This window comes from Drosophila innubila, chromosome X (assembly GCF_004354385.1).
Source record: "Drosophila innubila isolate TH190305 chromosome X, UK_Dinn_1.0, whole genome shotgun sequence".
Classification (NCBI taxonomy): Eukaryota; Metazoa; Arthropoda; class Insecta; order Diptera; family Drosophilidae; genus Drosophila; species Drosophila innubila.
The window spans coordinates 11,116,921-11,134,340 of NC_047626.1; the positions used below are offsets into that span (position 1 = coordinate 11,116,921).

The 17,420-nt window shown below is 34.5% G+C and overlaps 1 long non-coding RNA gene across 2 annotated transcripts in view; it reads left to right on the plus strand.

Annotated features, from left to right (window-relative positions):
• The window catches only part of LOC117781509, a 42,201-nt gene that overhangs the window by 13,372 nt on the left and 11,409 nt on the right, over positions 1-17,420 (plus strand). Inside the window, exon 2 of one of the 2 annotated variants that reach the window (XR_004617173.1) lies at positions 12,507-12,529. This is a non-coding gene — a long non-coding RNA (uncharacterized LOC117781509). Of the gene's footprint in view, positions 1-12,262; positions 12,530-17,420 lie in introns of those variants that run through there. The other variant, XR_004617172.1, reaches the window with a different exon arrangement.

Genomic DNA, 17,420 nt, shown 5'->3' on the forward strand with positions numbered 1-17,420 from the left:
AATATGTTGCAGCAGTGGCATAAGTTGGTGGTGCTGTCAATGGTGGTGCTGAGTGGTGCCATATGGCTGTCTGGCAGGCGATCGGGATATTGCCCAACGACCTTCCCGTGTCCGAGTTTTCAGGAAATGGCATTAGCTCAACTGCTAATCATATTAATGCAGTCGTTCCACTGTCCCACTGTGCGTGTGTAACTGTGTGTGTGTGTGTGTGTGTGTATGTGTCTGAGTGTGTCTGAGTGTGTCTGAGTGTGTGTGTGTGTGTGTAAGGGCGCGGCCCAAGGTTTGGCTTCCACACAAAATGTGTAAAAAGCGACCAAATTAAAGAGGAAGTTTTGCTTCGTTTGCTTTCGCCTGTCTTTCGCTTGTCTCCTGTCTCCTGTCTCCTGTCCATTGTCTCCTGTGCCATCACTTTCGCTGCACATTGTCGTCGTTGTTTTATGGGTCACCTTTTCGCTCTCTCTCTCGCTCTCTTTCTCTCTGTCTTTCTCTGCTGCTTCGCTCTGTCTTCGTTTGTTTTTTGGGTCATGTCCATCAGCCCAACAGCTGGTAATATAATATGCCCAGGAAGTCCGGCGGGAATCCATTTTAATAGTCGCTTCCCCCACCCACATGACCACCACCCACTCCCTGCTCCCCACTTCCCCTCTGCCGCAGTGTTTGTTAACAGCTTTTTTTGCTCTGCTTGTGTTTCGTCTTCTGCTTCTTCTTCTTCGGTATTGTTTGTTTTCAGTTTCAGTGTCTTTTTTTTCGCACAATATGGACTCATTAGCACAAACGACTCGGCTCCGTTTCGAGCGAGGAGAGCAGCAACTAACCACCACCACCCCCTGCCCTCTTCCCTCCTCTTCTCTCCTCTATATACCCTATTGCCCCTCTCCTTCCGTTTGCGACGACACTCGCCGCTGGCAACTAATTAATTATGCCGCTGCAGCAGCGTCACGGGGGTGTATTATTTGCATGTGCGTGTGTGTGTGTGTGTGTTTGTGTGTGTGTGTGTGCGATAATGTATTTCAATGACTTTTTTGTTGTCTTTTTTTCGACTAAATTACAAAGACAACAACAACAACAACAAACCGGAGCAGGAATGAAATTTGCATTGTATTTAGTTACCACACGCACATGTTCCAGCTACATAAACATACAAATACATATATATTATACATATATACAGTATGTCAACTAATTGTGCTGACAAGCAAATAAATACTCATATTTGTTTTTTATTTTTCAAATTAGTTAAGCTCAATATATATTTAATTTTTTTCTTTTTAGCTTGTTTTGAGATCCAAAAGCAACAACTTAAAAAGAAATTTGAAGGAATTGTGTTTTTTTTTTTGAGTCATTTTAAATATGTACACTTATTTTTCCTTGTCAAAACAATTACTTGACATACTGTTTGTATGTCCAGCATATATGTAGATACATAGCTATTCGCACTCGTATCTAGCAGATACATTTACATTGCTTACTTTGAGCCGCATTTACACATAAAACGAAGACACTTTTTACTCAAGTCTAAAAGTACAAAACATACTTTGATAAGCCGAAATTAATTAATTATTTTCGGTTCCAAGAACGGGAAAAAATCGAATTGCAAAATGACCAAAACTTTTGACATAATGAAATGAATATATATTTTTTACTTTAGCTATTTCAAAAACTGTAATGGAACTGATGACATTAAATAAGTAAATTTATATTTAAAATGCCGCTTAAATTAAAATAATTCTCTGTCAAGAACCGAATACCGAAACGTTTGTACCGGTATGGCTCTGGTAAAGTTGCTAGGTCAAAGACTTGACCAACTTCCTAATGTCATAACTTGATAAAAACTTAACCAATTTTCAAGCGGAATGTCATTTTAATCATGGTTTGGCCTCTAAATACATCATGCATTCAAATATTTGTAAATTCTTAAAATTCCGTGGAATTGGAATATTTTAGACAATCCTAATATCGAATATTAAGAATATATAAAGTAATTCTAGCCAAGATTACCCAATAGTTTTGTTTGTTTGGCTTAAAATAAGTTTGTCTAAGTCTTAATTTTGATATCGATCGTTGTGCGGACTGTCAGCTATATGTAAATTATATACCTATACGAGTATATTCACACTATTCTCTGGACAAAAACATGACACATTTTGATTGGTGGAATCTAAAAAAAAAAAATATAAAAAAACAGAAATCGCCAAAAATTCTAGTTGATTTTCTACAGCAAACACTTTGTTTGAGTGTGAATGTTGTAAATGAATACATATGAGTGTATACATATACATAGGTAGAAGTAAGTAACTAAACATTTCAGTGTATGAGTGTTTGAGATATGCAAATTAGCTGTGGCCTTGACGTGGGCGTCAAACTTTTGGATTTATAACTTCGTTACACTTTGTTACTTTTTATGTTGTTGTTGTGTTTTGACAGTGGGTGTTTACACATATATACACACTACACTGTGTGTGTGTGTGTGTGTGTGGGAGTTAATAACTTACTCGTTGTGTGTGCTTTGACTTGACTTGAAAAAATGCGCTAAAACTTTTTCTATTTGTCACATTTAAGACGCAACGAAAGCGCCTCTGACGTCTTTGCCGCCTGACACGTTGACCAGGGGCGAGGGAAGTTTCTATGGTTGGGTGGGTGGTTGTTGTTTTTTTTTTTTCATTTTGCTTTTGTAGCAGTTACTGTGGTTCTTTTTGGCGTCTTTGCCCATTTGCAGATTTGCGATTTGTTGGACTTTGTGTGACATTCAAATGGCCCATGGAATTAGCCGTAAGGTTCCAGTCATTTCTTTAGCTTCAAAAAGCCATTTCGTTCTTGTTGTTGATGTTGTTATTGTTGTTGGCCATTTGCAGTGCTTACTGATTGGGCCGCTCTTTTGGCCACTTTGGCAAACATTCATAAATTATTCAAAACAAATAAAAATCCAGCGCTGAGCATTTTGGCCTCTTTGGTTCATTGGCATTTCATTTGCCACACACACACACACCTAGATGAGTGTGCGTGTATATGTGTGTGTGTGTGTGTGTGCAACTTCCCATTCACGCATATTGACGTGCCAGTCGACCATTCATTAGTTTGAAACTAGTTTCTCTTCGACACACATATCTATCCGCATAACTATATTTTTTTGTTCCTTTCTTCTTTTTTTTTCAATTTTTTTTTATCTATTATTCTATTTTAATTCGTTTGTCTTTCCGTATTGCACACACATATTTGTTTTTATTTTATTTTCCTCTTTCAATTTATTTATTTAGTTTTTAACATTTTTTTTCTTTTCATGCTAATTAACAAACACAACTCATTTAAAACAATAAGCAATTTATTAAAAACAAACTCAAAATAAATTAAAATATCATAAAAACAGACACCCATATATATATATACACATATACACAACTTTTGGTATCATAATTATGGCCCGTCTGTCATATGCACACAAAATGTTTTGGCTTCAAAGCAAACCGAAACTGTTGTCATATTCACGTTATAACGAGGTGTTCTCCACTTTTTGGATATCGTCGCCAATTAAGGGCCCTGACGATTGCCATTCAATGGGGCGGTATCAAAATATTTAATTTCAGCTATATAGATATTAATCTGATCTTCATTTGATAAGCAATCACCAAATCGGATTTTTTTTGCTTATATTTATAGCCAGCTAGTTATTTAAAATACATTTTTAATATTTTTAAATTATTTTCTGAATTACACTACTAACTTCATTTTATAGCCCTATAGTACCCTTAAGTTACCCTACAGTACCGTTCAGTTAGCTCTTCTTACAGTAGCTTTTGCTTTACTCCACTCCGCTTTATTTATTAATTAAAAAACACATGTTATTTAGTAAATATTATTTGAAATATATAATAAAAAAGAGTTAATAATGGTTTATATTTTAATAATTTAAAATACAATATTTCTTTAATATAGAAAAAAAGATGCTTGTAAATCTATCTATTTCCTTCACATTGAATTCTTCTGTTTTTGGCTCTCTGACTTATTATACCAAACACTTCCCTACACTTCATTTACACTTTACCCTTTTAATTATTTTCTACTCCTTATTTTAATTTGCGCATATGTAGTTTTTCAAATATATTCAGTAATTTTGGCACAATTAAAGCAATAAATCTTCAAGTTTTGATTAGCTTGAAGTGCTGCTCTTTGGAATTTAATTTGTGAGCGATCTAAGAGATTGTATATTCCTTGCTCTGTCTTTCTTTTTTTTTGCTATGCCTCTCTTTCTCTTTTAATAGAAATTAAATTGTTATGCAGCTCATGTGTTTACAGAGTTCTGTTCTACTTATGTTTCCAGTCGCTTTATTTGCCAGCTCTTTTACATACACCAAGCTATACCTCTCTTACTCCTACACTGATAAAAAAAATGTTCTAAAATCAAGATTTTGGTCTCAGAACTAAGATTTTTGGTCTAAAAAATGCGTCGAGAACATCAAATTCTTGAATTAAGAGAACACATCTTGATTTTAAGAACATTTTAAATAAGACCAAGTTCTTATTTTAAGAATAAATGTTCTTAAAATTAAAATAAAAAATAAAATAAATGAAAATTATTTTTTATATTTATATTTTTTTTATTTTTAAATTTTGATTTATTTATATTTTATTCTGTTTTAGTAATTTTATAAATGTTATTTTAATTTGTTACGAGGGGGATTCGAACCGCCGCCTACTGCTTCACAACTGAACCGGCATGTCTAACCAGAGCGCCACGGTGCCATCATCTGTTTGATACGAAATAGTACCTATTTATACTTTCCTAACAATTTAAGATTTTTATTCTTATATTAAGATTTTAAGATTTTTTAGATTAATAATCTTAGTTTTAGTAATTTGGTCTTAAAATAATCTTATTTTAAGAACAAAATATTTAAGATGAATGTTCTTGATCTTAGAACTTGGTCTTTTTTTTCAGTGTATCCCCACCGCCTCCCCTCCCTCTGTCTCCATGCGTGCTTCGTCTGTTATTGTTATTGTTCTTGTTGTTTTATGATTACTTTGCCATTGTTCGCATTGTCAAGTGCTTTTCATTAGCTTTTTACCACATTTTTTGTGTTGTTTTTATTATTTTTATTATATTTATATTATTTTTGTGTTTTTTATTTGTTGTTGTTGTTTTTTTTTTTTTAACGACAACACATTGTTTTATTTGACTTGTCCCACCAAATTCTGCTTTACACACTCCCCAACTTTGTTGTTCAGTGTACTTTATTATTTGTTAAATGTTTGCTTTGCATTTGCAAATTATTTTCTTTTGTTTGCCGGCTATGTATTTATTTGTTTATTTGCATTTGTTAGTACACTTTTTTGCCCCCCTTCCCTACGTCCATGATGCATTACAAATAGATCGCTTCATGTGGGTGTAGTTGTTGTTGTTGTTTTGCTGTAATAATGACGAGCTGATTTCTGCGATTTGTTTGCAACAAAGCCAAAAATGCCGACAAACAACAATAATAGCAATAGCCACCCAAGCCGAAACACCCTTCCCCGCCCCCAACCCCGTCCCAGATCGCTTACCCCCCCTCCCCTTTCAATTTTAGCCTTGCAGCCCCCATTATCCACCCACTCAGCTAATATACATATCTATATTTTTATCTATATATATGTATATATATTCTCGTATATCTAAACACAATCGAGTCCAAAATTTATGCGCAAAGTGTGCCAAGATCTTGAGATGAGCTAAGCATGTATCATATCATAATACATCTCTCTTTTATCTTTTTGGTCAAATTTTTTTTTTTTTTTTGCATTTTTCGCTATTTTCTTCGTTTATTGTATTTCTTTTTGGAAAATGTAAAACACGCACTTAACCAAATTTATTGTTATACATTTACATATTTTGCATGGCATTTTATTATTGTTGTGCTATTGTTTTTTTTTTCTTTTTTTCTCATCTGTTGTGGATTTTATCTGGCAGGTGGAATAAAGTGCGAAGATAAATTGTGATTTAAATTGTAGCGCCCAAAATTAATGGCACACATTTATCACTAAGAAAGAGAGAGAGAGAGAGAGAGCGAGAAAAATAGTTTCCGCGATAACAACGCAAGCTAAGCAAATTTCATTTACAATTCACAACCTGTTAAAGCACAGAAACTGTTAAGTAATTCAGTTTATGTGACAAAGTTACTTATTTCAAGTCTTATTTCTTGACTGCTTATGCTTTTTGTTTCTCGATAACTATATCAATATATCGATTAAATGATGTGATTGATAATTTTGTTAAGTATTTTATTGTCTATTCTTGCATATATTATTGATCATTTGAACACTTACTTTTTAACAACTTCACCCAGCTATGACTTTACAAATAGCACAGTCAAACAGTATTCTTGGAGTTTGCAGTGAGTCTCCTATCGATAATTCGATTACTCAGTTAGTGAACTTTCCATGTTATGCCAGAGCACTGACTGCATTAGTCAAAACTCTGTACAAACTTGGAAAAAATTACAGAAAAGACCAAATAAATGCATCAGATCCACAAATATTTATCAATTACTCACAACTGAGTCACGGTCAAATGGTAACGTCGTCGTCTTGACTTTTGGTCACATGCTTCCTCTCTCTCTCTCTCTCTCTGTCTCTAGATATCAATATGTTTGTGTGTGTAAATGTGTGTGTCTATGTCTGGGTTGGGGACTGGGACTGGGTCTGGTTAGGCATTGGGGCGCCGTTTGCATGCCAAATGCAAACAAACTGTCCATACGATAATTGGTGTTCATTATCAATGGGCAAATACAGCTCAATCCGAAAACCCTTTAACTGATCAACTTTGGGCTGGGGTGGGGTATTAGTTAGTGTGTTTGTGTGTGTGGCACATGTCGTTGACATGTTGTAGCGGAAATCCAAAACGGGCCACAGACACACAACATTTTGGGCATGAACTTCCCGTGCGACACGTTGCGACGTTGCAAGACGAGCCTTCAATTTGTTGTTGGCTATAACTTTAAAGTAGTTGTAGATATACACAGAAAAAAAAACAATCAACATTTAAAATTTGTAATTTTAGCCAAAATTCTTAAAATATTTGTTCTGAACATACTTAATTGTTAAATTAAGATATTATGCGTATAATATGAAAACGAATCAACATTAAAAAAATGTCAAAGAAGCCGAAAATATTATATTTTACTAAAAATCATCTTACAGAAACCCAAACATTAAAATATTGCCAAATAAAATTGTGCTTGAATCAAGTATTTGGCACTTGGTTTCAGAAAATCAGGGATTATCGTATTTCTGACAACCGGAATCCCGGATTTTTTTTCTGTGTAATTGTTGTTGTTGTTGCTATACAATTATGCCATGTATAACGTATGTTTTTGGTTTTTTAATTTATTATTATAATTATTATTACTATTATAATTATTTTTTTTTTTTTGTAATGACTTTTTAATGGGCGCTGTACTTTGGTCAGGCAATCAATACACTCACACACACACCTGGTTAGCTATAATTCATACTCGTAAGTATTATGGTCATATCTTATCGACGTGACACTGGGGCCTTCAACTCGCCAGACCCGTAGAGTGCGTAGAGCCGTTCAATACCGAACCGGGCTAAGCCTAATTAAACCGGAAGCATTAGATGCCCAGCAATGTCTTTGGGCCAAGTTGTAACTGAGGGCCAACCAGATTGCTTGAGCCTGGGTTTGGCTTTTGGGTCTAGAGTTTCAGTGTTAAGCTTTCAGTTTCCATTCCAGTTGTCACGCCCCGCCTTTTGTTATGTTTATTGTTTTTCAATTATATGTATAGCTTAAAAAACAAAAAAAAAAAAAAAAGTTATAAAAAAATACAACAACAACAACCAGTCGAAGATGAAGAAAAAACACTCAAAATGTGGCCATAAATTAAGTGGCAGATGCGCAGTTCTCTCGCGTCGTTTTCGGCATTAGCATTTTGCCTTTTATTCGTGCTTTTTTTTTTTTCGATGTTTCCCATTTGTATGGAAATGTTCCGAAAAGCGTCATTAAATTACCTGACAGACTAACTGACTGACTAACCGACTAACTGACTAACTCACTAATCCGCTTTATATGGCCAGTTCTGCGTGGTTGTATCCCACAGTACGTAGTCTCACAGCTGCCAATTAGTCTGTCGTCGGGATTGACTTTATGTTTCTAAATACTCTTACTAAGGGGTACTACAAATTTCAACACAATATGTGTACATACCAAATAATACTTAAACGCGCTGGAAATTGCCTTAGCACAACTATCGACAGCTTAGATTGACCCCTTATCAAAATTCCACCTATGTGAACTCAGCTCTTAGTCACGATATTTCATTGAAACTTTTTATAGCCGCTTACTTTAGCTTATATACTGAAATTCTATAGATTTGTTATCAATATTATATAGTTGTCAACAGAAAAATTATTTCTGAATATATCTCAATCATAGTCAAAATATGCGAATTTCTGTTTATTTTCGAATTAGTTTTACATATTATAAAGCAACCTTAGAAACCATAGATAAGAGCTTGCAATTCTTTTAAGATTCGATTAGTATATCGTAAAGTTGGCATTAATTCGTGGTATTTTCAGTTTTGGCAAAGCACGAAAGCGAATTTCGTATTACTTTGTAGTTGCGAATTTTTGGCAATTTGGGCAATGCCAATTTTAAAATCAGCTCAAAGGTAGCGCCATTAATTAGCTAGTCCAATTCGACTTTGGCCGCAGTGTGTTCTCTAATTAAACGATTATTATTCAATTACGAGATAGACGCCGGCGGCACATTTCATTCATTTCATTTCATTTCACTTCGCGTTCAGTTCGGTTCAGTTCGGTTCATGCCACATGCTCTAAAGTGTGATTTATGTGCAACGCCCACGCAACGTTACAATCCAAAAAGATACGACGATCATTCGGGCTATCAACGTTTTTAACTTCGGCAACGCTTTTTTTCTTATTTCGGGTTCGAGTTCGGGTTTTCGATGTGCAGGTTTTCCCGCAGCCAAAAAGGTCAAATTCTCTATTCTAATTGACAAAGTTGTGGCCGGTCGATCTAACGATCTAATGATCCAACAATTCACATTGGACCCATTTCCTTGGCGTAGTGCCAAGCAATTTACGTCAAGCGGTTGATTGGTCAACCTCTTAGACCCCCTCAGGCACCACCTCCCCCCTCTCGCCACCGCATCTGCCTCGCCGAGCAGAAGGCGCTCGATTAATAAAATTAGACAATCAACAATCAAGTCTTGAATAAAGAAATAGTAGAACAAAAATTAAAATCACTTAATTAAATAATTTTTAATGTGCTTCGCTGTGCGTTTAATTGTTGCTTTTTCTGTACCTAAAATTACGTTTTTTGTTGCTTGTTTTCACTCTTTTTTTTACGTCTGCAGTTTGTGGAGCAGCTGTCGTTCGTTAATTGCAAAGAATGACCGTTAAGAGGTTGCTTCATCTTCATTATTCAAATTGGCATCTATTTTCGTTTCACATCTCTCACTTGGTGTCGTTGTTACTGTTGTTGTTGTTGTTGTTGCCTATGCAAAGTGGCAACTCGCATTCTGGAACTATAGACTCAGACGCCACTTGGGCTAGATGAAGGCCACGCGATATGCGCTAATTGATCAACAATCTACACACAACCCACAACTGATCTCAAGCATAAGCAGAAAGAGAGAAACAGCAAAAAGAGGAATACTCGTTAAAGATCAGTGATCAATTCGAGAAGAGAGAAAAAAGCATGTGAGAAAGATCAGTCAGCTAACAAACATTTACCATTGATATTGTTAAAACATGATCAAAGCTAAGATCGATCGCTGTGCTAATCTAATTAGGCTAACGCAAAGAGAGGAAGAGAGAGAGAGAGAGAAAGAGATGAGTAAGAGAGTGCTAACGATAAGCATTGAAGAATAGTTTGTTTCTATACTGACTACAGCATCGATCTTCACATAGAAGAATCGATCAATCACAACTGATTACACAGAATAGGCAGAGAGTGTAAAAGAGTTAACCTGAAATCAATGACAGATAGCAAATTTTTTGATTGACCTTACTGAAGATCACTGATCAAAACAGTACAGAGATATTGAGATCTCTTTTAATAATCACTTAATACCTTTAAGTATGATCAAACTATGGCTGGATTGAAAATGTTAAGAGATTGCAAAGATCACTACAGATCAAAGATCCCTAAAAACTATAAAAAGAGCTCTCGGAGATTCGACAGATCAGTGATCAAATAGTGTTTCATTGATTACTGAAAAATCAGTGTAAAAAGAATTTAAAATCAGAGGTAAAGCACTGATCAAAGACTTTAACTGAAATTTAAACAATTATGGTATAGAGAAATTGTCAGTTGTGATGTTTTACCAACACTTAGTGTTATCGATCTACCTGAGACATAGATCACAGTGTTTACCCATGATGTACGTGCCAAGGCTAAGGCTAAGGCTATGACTGACAATTCCAATTGCTATCTTATGTCAATGGGTTAACAAACAAATAAACGAACTAACAAAAGAAGCGAGCACATTGCTCGGCAATTACAATACGTATACGCTTACATTATAAATCTTATAGACGCTAATGAGACTCGTAAAACTCAACATTCTAGCAATCATTTGATGTCTCACAGTACACAAAATATAAAAGAGGAAAAAAAAGACTAATAAATGATTAGCAACAACAAGTGGTTGTTGGTTTTTTTATTGTCAAACAGCTTTAAAAAAAAAAAGCACCATGAAATTCATTAGACGTTGGCCTGAAAAGCAGTTTGCATTTCATTAGGGTTTCAATTTAACTCAACACTTATACAATAACACTTATTCAATGCAATTTGATTTCGATTTTAATCTGCCTCACAATTAACATTCAATTTTAATTGAACTTTAATAAAATACAAATTTTTCACTTTAGCTTGAGCTGTTAACATATTTTTCAATTAATTCTTAATTGAATTGAATGCAACTTTAGCTAAATATTTTTTTATTGAAATTAAAATTGAAATAAAATAAATGAAATAATATCAATGTTAATACAATGTGTTAACACGTATATTACAATTAATTCCTTCTTGAATTCCATTTTTGTCTTTATATTAAAATATAAGAAATACAATTAAAATATATTATATATTTAAAATACTATTTTTGGTATTGCGAATCAGTGCAATCTGGAATCTATTTTAATACAACTTCATTTTATTTTAAACTTTTGTAGCCCAATATTTTGTTTCAATTTTTAGCACTTTACTTTCAACTTGACATCTACAAATGCTACCAACTTTCAGTTCGCACTTCAGGCTAACTTTCGTAGGCATGGCTGGGCCTTTTATTTTGGTAATAGTGGGGAGGGGGGAGCTTTCGAACTTCTCTTTTTAGCAGCTCTCTAAATAAGCACAGAAAATTGCTGTTAATTGCAGCTAATTAAGTTTTTGCACATTTCATTGCACAATTTTGCGAAAATTCGCACAAAATAACCAAACGCTCGATGTGTGTTTTTTTAAGCATTGCTTTTCTTTTTTTTTTTACTGTATGTTTATTTCGTATATTTGTTTCTTGTGTGCTTCTGGCTTTCCGCTTGACGCCTTTTGACATTTTAAAGAGAATTAATGCCACAGCATTGCCACAAATTGCAATAAGAAGTCAACAAAATCCTTAACAATCATTGCAAATTAGGTAGCTTTTTCAATTTGTTGGCTTAACAACTCTGTAGGTTGGTTGGGGTTAACAAATGCTGAAATTCGTATACACACAGAACACATGAAAAACCAAATAAACAAAACGTCTTTCGTTTTGGTTTTTTGGTTTTTTGGTCTTTGTCGTCTTTGCTTTTAAGATTTAAGCCAAATTAATGGACAGAATAGCCTCCTCTCTCTCTCTCTCTCTCGCTCTCTCCCTCTCTCCTAGCAATTCTCGCCCCATCTTGTGTTGGTCTGTTTGGGTTTACTGTTTGTGTTTGCCTAAAAAATTGGCGCTACCTACGCGCGTTTGTTTTTAGCGTCTTTGTCTTTAGTTTATTTTTTATTTTCGTTTTTTTTTTTTTTGACTTGACTTGACTTGACTGTATATATTTTGTAAATTTTTCACGTCTTGTCTTCTGCCTGTGTTTTTTTTTATTTACATGTTTTGTTTTTGTTTTTGCGATGAATCATGCGGCAGTCGTCCGCCAATTTGAGCTGAAAGCGGACTGAGGACAGTCGCTTAATCAATAATCATCAATCGTCTTACATACAGTAAATAGCCAAAATACACGAACGAATAACAGGGTGCAAAGGGGGTAAAAAGTAGAGTTGAGGGGTGTGTGTGTGTGTGTGTGTGTGCGCCACATAATGGATGGCCATAAGCTGCAATTATTGATGGGCAAGTCGGGTATGCACAGCCTCGCGAACAGCTTAGCATAGCTGCGATTACAATTGAATACATTGTGAATACATTGTGAATACACTCCAAGTCAAATGTGTGCGATTTACTCATTTTTATGCCGTTGTCAAAGTCTATTTGTGCTAACAATTTCCCACTTGTTGTTTGTTCTCTTTACAGCCAAAACGTTGCTGCATTTTATGGTAAGTCAAAGTGCAAGGACAAAGTCGGATTGACTGAGAGTTGACTGACTGACAGAGCGCATCATTCGACGACTATTAATAAAAAAAAAAACAAGACTCTAGAGCTGCTTTGGCTTATAGCTGGTAATTAATAAGATTTGCATATCATTTTCCATTCAATTTAACGAATGTAGCATTAAATATGACTTTCAAAACGGCTGTATATAAAATTGAAATTAAATTGACATACCAAATACATTTCAGTCAAGATTTATTTTATTTATACTTAAATTTTTTACAGCTTACAAATCTGGCTTAAATTTATTTCTTTTTTGCTTCAATCAAATAAACAAATTAGTTGTATTTTAATTTAAGTTTAATTTAAATATTGCATTTAGTTTCAATTTGCATTTAATTCGCTTTCAATTCAATTTCAATGCACCTCTTTTAGAACTGAAATGTAAATTGATTTCAAAATTTTCTATTCAATTAGTCTAAAAAGCAATAAATCATAAAATTGAATTCAATTTCTGTATTCAATATCGTTATTCAATTAAATTTGTGCTGCTGCCATTTTCCATGTCAAATATTTGTTGTTTACATGTCCGGGCCATTGCCCGTTTGCCTGTTAGCCCATTTTAGCCATTTCAATGTAAACAACGAGCTGCCAAATGGCTTTGGTTAAATTTAGTTAACCAAACAACCACCCGCACCTCCAACCACCCCGCCCCCGCCCCCGTGCTTAACGCAGCTTCCGCAGGCCGCAGTAAAGAAAATATCGCGTATACGTCGCGTTGGCCGCCGACGGCACGCGTCAAGAGGCGAAACGAACTAAATTAAAATGAAAACGAAATCAATCAAAGGCAGCTAATTTGCAGCACGCAATCAATTTTTTTTTGTTTTTTTTTCATTCTTTTATTATATGGGGAAAGAGCGTAGATTTGCGTCACGAGGTGTGGCAAGTTCTGAGTGTGGGGTACAACAGACAAGTCGGCGCCAGGCTCTGTCCTTGTGCTTCTGCTTGTCCTGTGCCTGTCTGCGGTGCGTGCGCTGCTTCCTTTGCCCCAAAATGGCGTTAAATCAATCAAAAAAAAAAAAAAAATAGAAGTAGCAAAAAGAAACACGCTTTAAGAACTAAATCTGACGGCGAGTTGCGCTCAATTTAACCTGTCTGCCAATTTTGCAGCTGCTAACACTTCTCCCTTCTCCACCTTCCCTCCCCTAACGAACTTTTGCCACCCGGGCGCTCATGTTCTTCAACGTTCACTCGCTCAATTATCATAATTGCGCCCACCCAGCGTGGCAAGGGTGGTTGGGGGTGGCTGCGGGGTGTTGGGGAGTTGACACACCAAGCTGGAAATGATAATGTCGGCGCCAGCATTTCCGCTTTTATTAACGACGGCTTCGTCTACAGCTCCAGCTCCAGCTCCGTCTATGTCTACGTCTTTTCTCTATACTCTACACTGAAAAAAATACGAACTTCTAAAAACAAGAGCATTCATCTGAAATATTTTGTTTTTAAAATAACAACATTTTTAGACCATATTACTAAAACTAAGAACATTAATCTAAAAAATAAAATTTCTTAATACAAGAATAAAAATCTTAAATTGTTGGAAAAGTATAAATATAATATGTTCTATTTCATATGAAACAAATAGTGGCACCGTGGCACTCTAGTTAGAGAAATTACTTAGAAAAAATTACCAAGACACACATAAAATGTATAGAAGTAAAAATTAAAAAAAAAAGATTATAAATTTTAAAAATTATTTTAAATTTTTGTATTTTTTAATTTTAAGAACTTTTATTCATAAAATTAGAACTAGGTCTTATTTAAAATGTTCTCAAAACCAAGTTGTGTTTTCTTAAACTAAGAATTTCATGTTCTTGACTCATTTTTTAGAACAAAATTTTAAGTTTTAAGACCAAAATCTTGATTTTATAAAAGACATAAAATGTATAAAAATAAAAATTAAAATAAAACATTATAAATTTTAAAAATTATTTTAAATATTTTTATTTTTTAATTTCAAGAACTTTTATTCGTAAAATTAGAGCTAGGTCTTATTTAAAATGTTCCCAAAACCAAGTTGTGTTTTCTTAAACTAAGAATTTTATGTTCTTGACTCATTTTTTAGAGCAAAATTTTAAGTTTTATGACCAAAATCTTGATTTTAAAAAATTTTTTTTATCAGTGTACGCTCTTTCTGCTCTCTGCTCTCCTCTCTCTTCCTTGTGTCCCTTTGCTGCTTAACACACCCAGCAAATGGTCGTCGTCGAAATGCCGTGTGTGGGTGCCATCCCGTGTCCATGTCCATGTCCATGTTGTGGCTGCCTGACACGCACAATTAAGTGCCACCCAGCACCACCAACACCGCTTTCCCTCTCTCTCTCTCTCTCTCTCTCACTCTCTATCTATCTCTCCCTCTTTGACTGTCAGGCTCAAGGATAACGCCAAAAGATATGCGCCTGGCTGTTGTGCTGGCTTATTTCAAAATCAAATCAAATAAAATAAAATTTACTACGCTCACGCACGCTTCTTACTCCTCTTCCCCCTCCGCAGCACTTACCCACCCTTTCCCTGTCCATTTCTCTGCTTCTCTTTTAGCCATTCACTAACCTATCTGTTGGCCGTAAATTGTTGAAATATTGAAATACTCGTCGATTTCGTTGTGGCGCTCGGTTTCATTTGGATTTTCGTTTCTTTTTTTTCGACTATTTTTATATCTATTTAACATTTTCATTTCCGTTTCGCCTTAATGCACTTGACCTTCAGCCAAAAAAAAAAAAAAAATTAAAATTAAAATAAAAATACACATACAGAGAAATGTTGTCTATTCTCAAGTTCTATTCCATTGCTGAATTTTGCATCGAACGCAGCCCAAGCGAAACAAAAAAAAAAAACTATTCACAGATTTCCGCTCACACACATAAACAAATTGATATATTAACACATATTTTTTTTTATTAATAAATTTCATTAAATTTAAATTGCTATTTCACTTTTGTTTTCCTTTTATTTCAATCTCTATACAAATTAAAACAGTTTTCCCATATCAATAAATTTTTTTCATTTATTCACACTTTAATTTCCTTTTGACTTTTAGCTTTATTTGAAACATAAATTTATCTTATTTACTGTGCAATATATATATATATGTATATATCCGTTCAGTTGTGAATCACTTGTTTTAGTTTTAATATGCATAGTGACTCAACTTTTTGCTTGTATTTGTATTCAATTTGTGTTTCAATTTCAATTCAAATTTGTTGCAATTTAAAGTTAAGCATTCAATATGCGTTTGAAGTTTCAACTCAATATTTCTTCACTTTTCCAAGAAATTGCAAATGAAAGCCTTTACAATTCATAGGCAATTTTGAACAATTTATAGTAAATGCGTTGCTCAGTCAACTTTAATTCAATAATAAAAATCAAATTGTATTACGAATGAAAATGTTTCTAGAAAATCGCCTGGCATGACAAAAGGCCACGTTGCACGCTTTTTGCTATTGTTGTACAAATTTCCAGTGTAAATTCCATTAGGATTATATTACGAGGCACACACACACACGCACACATGCACACAGAGGCAGCTGGGAAGCCACAAAAGTTGCGCTGGCCCATAAAGTAGAAGAAATTTCTTTTATTATCCTTGGCAGAGAGTTGGCGGCGCGAGGACACTAAAAGAAAAAAAAAAACAAAAACAACAACAAAAAATAGAGGAACGTAAAAAGTTCAAATGGATTAGGGGCAAGCTTGAAGCGGAAGCCCGACAAGGCGTTGGCTAACACACACACACACACACACACACACACACAGACATACAAAGTGAGATTCGCAGTGTTGTGCGTGCCAAGCAAATGGCAAGGATATGTGTCAAGGACATGCGGCAACAGAGCGCCAACTTGACTACATGTGTGTGTATGTGTGTGTATGTGTGTGTATCTGTGTGGCTTACCATTTGTTATGGGTGTGTAGGCGTGCCTAACTGCAGTTAACACACAGCTGTCATTCTACACACACTTACACCCACACACAAACACACACACACACACACCTCTCTCTCTGCATGCTGCCCAGCGACATTCGGGACACATTTGGAGCACACTAATTGATATTTTCACAGTCATTTTCACCATTTTTCTTCCCATTCTGTTGCTGTTGGTTTTTTTTTTTTTTTTTTTTTTTTTTTTTTGGCACGCCTTGTCGCATAAATTTTCAAATTTTTTCTCCACTTTTCCCACTCTTTTTTTTGGTCTCCAGAGACCCTGAGAAATAAACACACCCAAGCTTAGCAGTTGTAAAGTGATTAGAATGATGAGCTTTGAGGAAGGCCACTAACGAATGCTGAAACTGATATTTTTTCTGACGAGCAGTTTGGGTAATTGCTTAAATGAATGGCATGAATGATTGAAATGAATGCACATAATCATATGATAAGCTCACACTAAACCAGGCTATTCGAAAAGCCCAAAAGCTTTTTATTTCAAGAAGGAGATCGTAATTAAGTCAAGTTCTTACCTTTAATTGAATATATTATATATATCTTTAAAAAACAAGCATGTTTTTTAAATTTTCTACAAGAAAATATATTTTTATTTACTCAATTGTTTTCAAATTTTTTTTAAGTCCTGTAAATATGTTTAATAAAGCGATTTCTAAATTTTTAAGCAATCCAACATTTATTATTATATTTCCACTGTTTGTAAAACCAGCTGAAATTCAATTGAACGTTGCAAAATATAATAAAAGACATGCAATTTAAATAATATGTGTATTTAAAGGTAGATAACTTTAAAAGTTCAGCTGAGATACATTTTAAATGAATTATTATATATTTATTAATTAATAAAATACTCTATATCATCTACCAAACTCTAAATTCTTGCATTTTTTCAAACTCAGAGC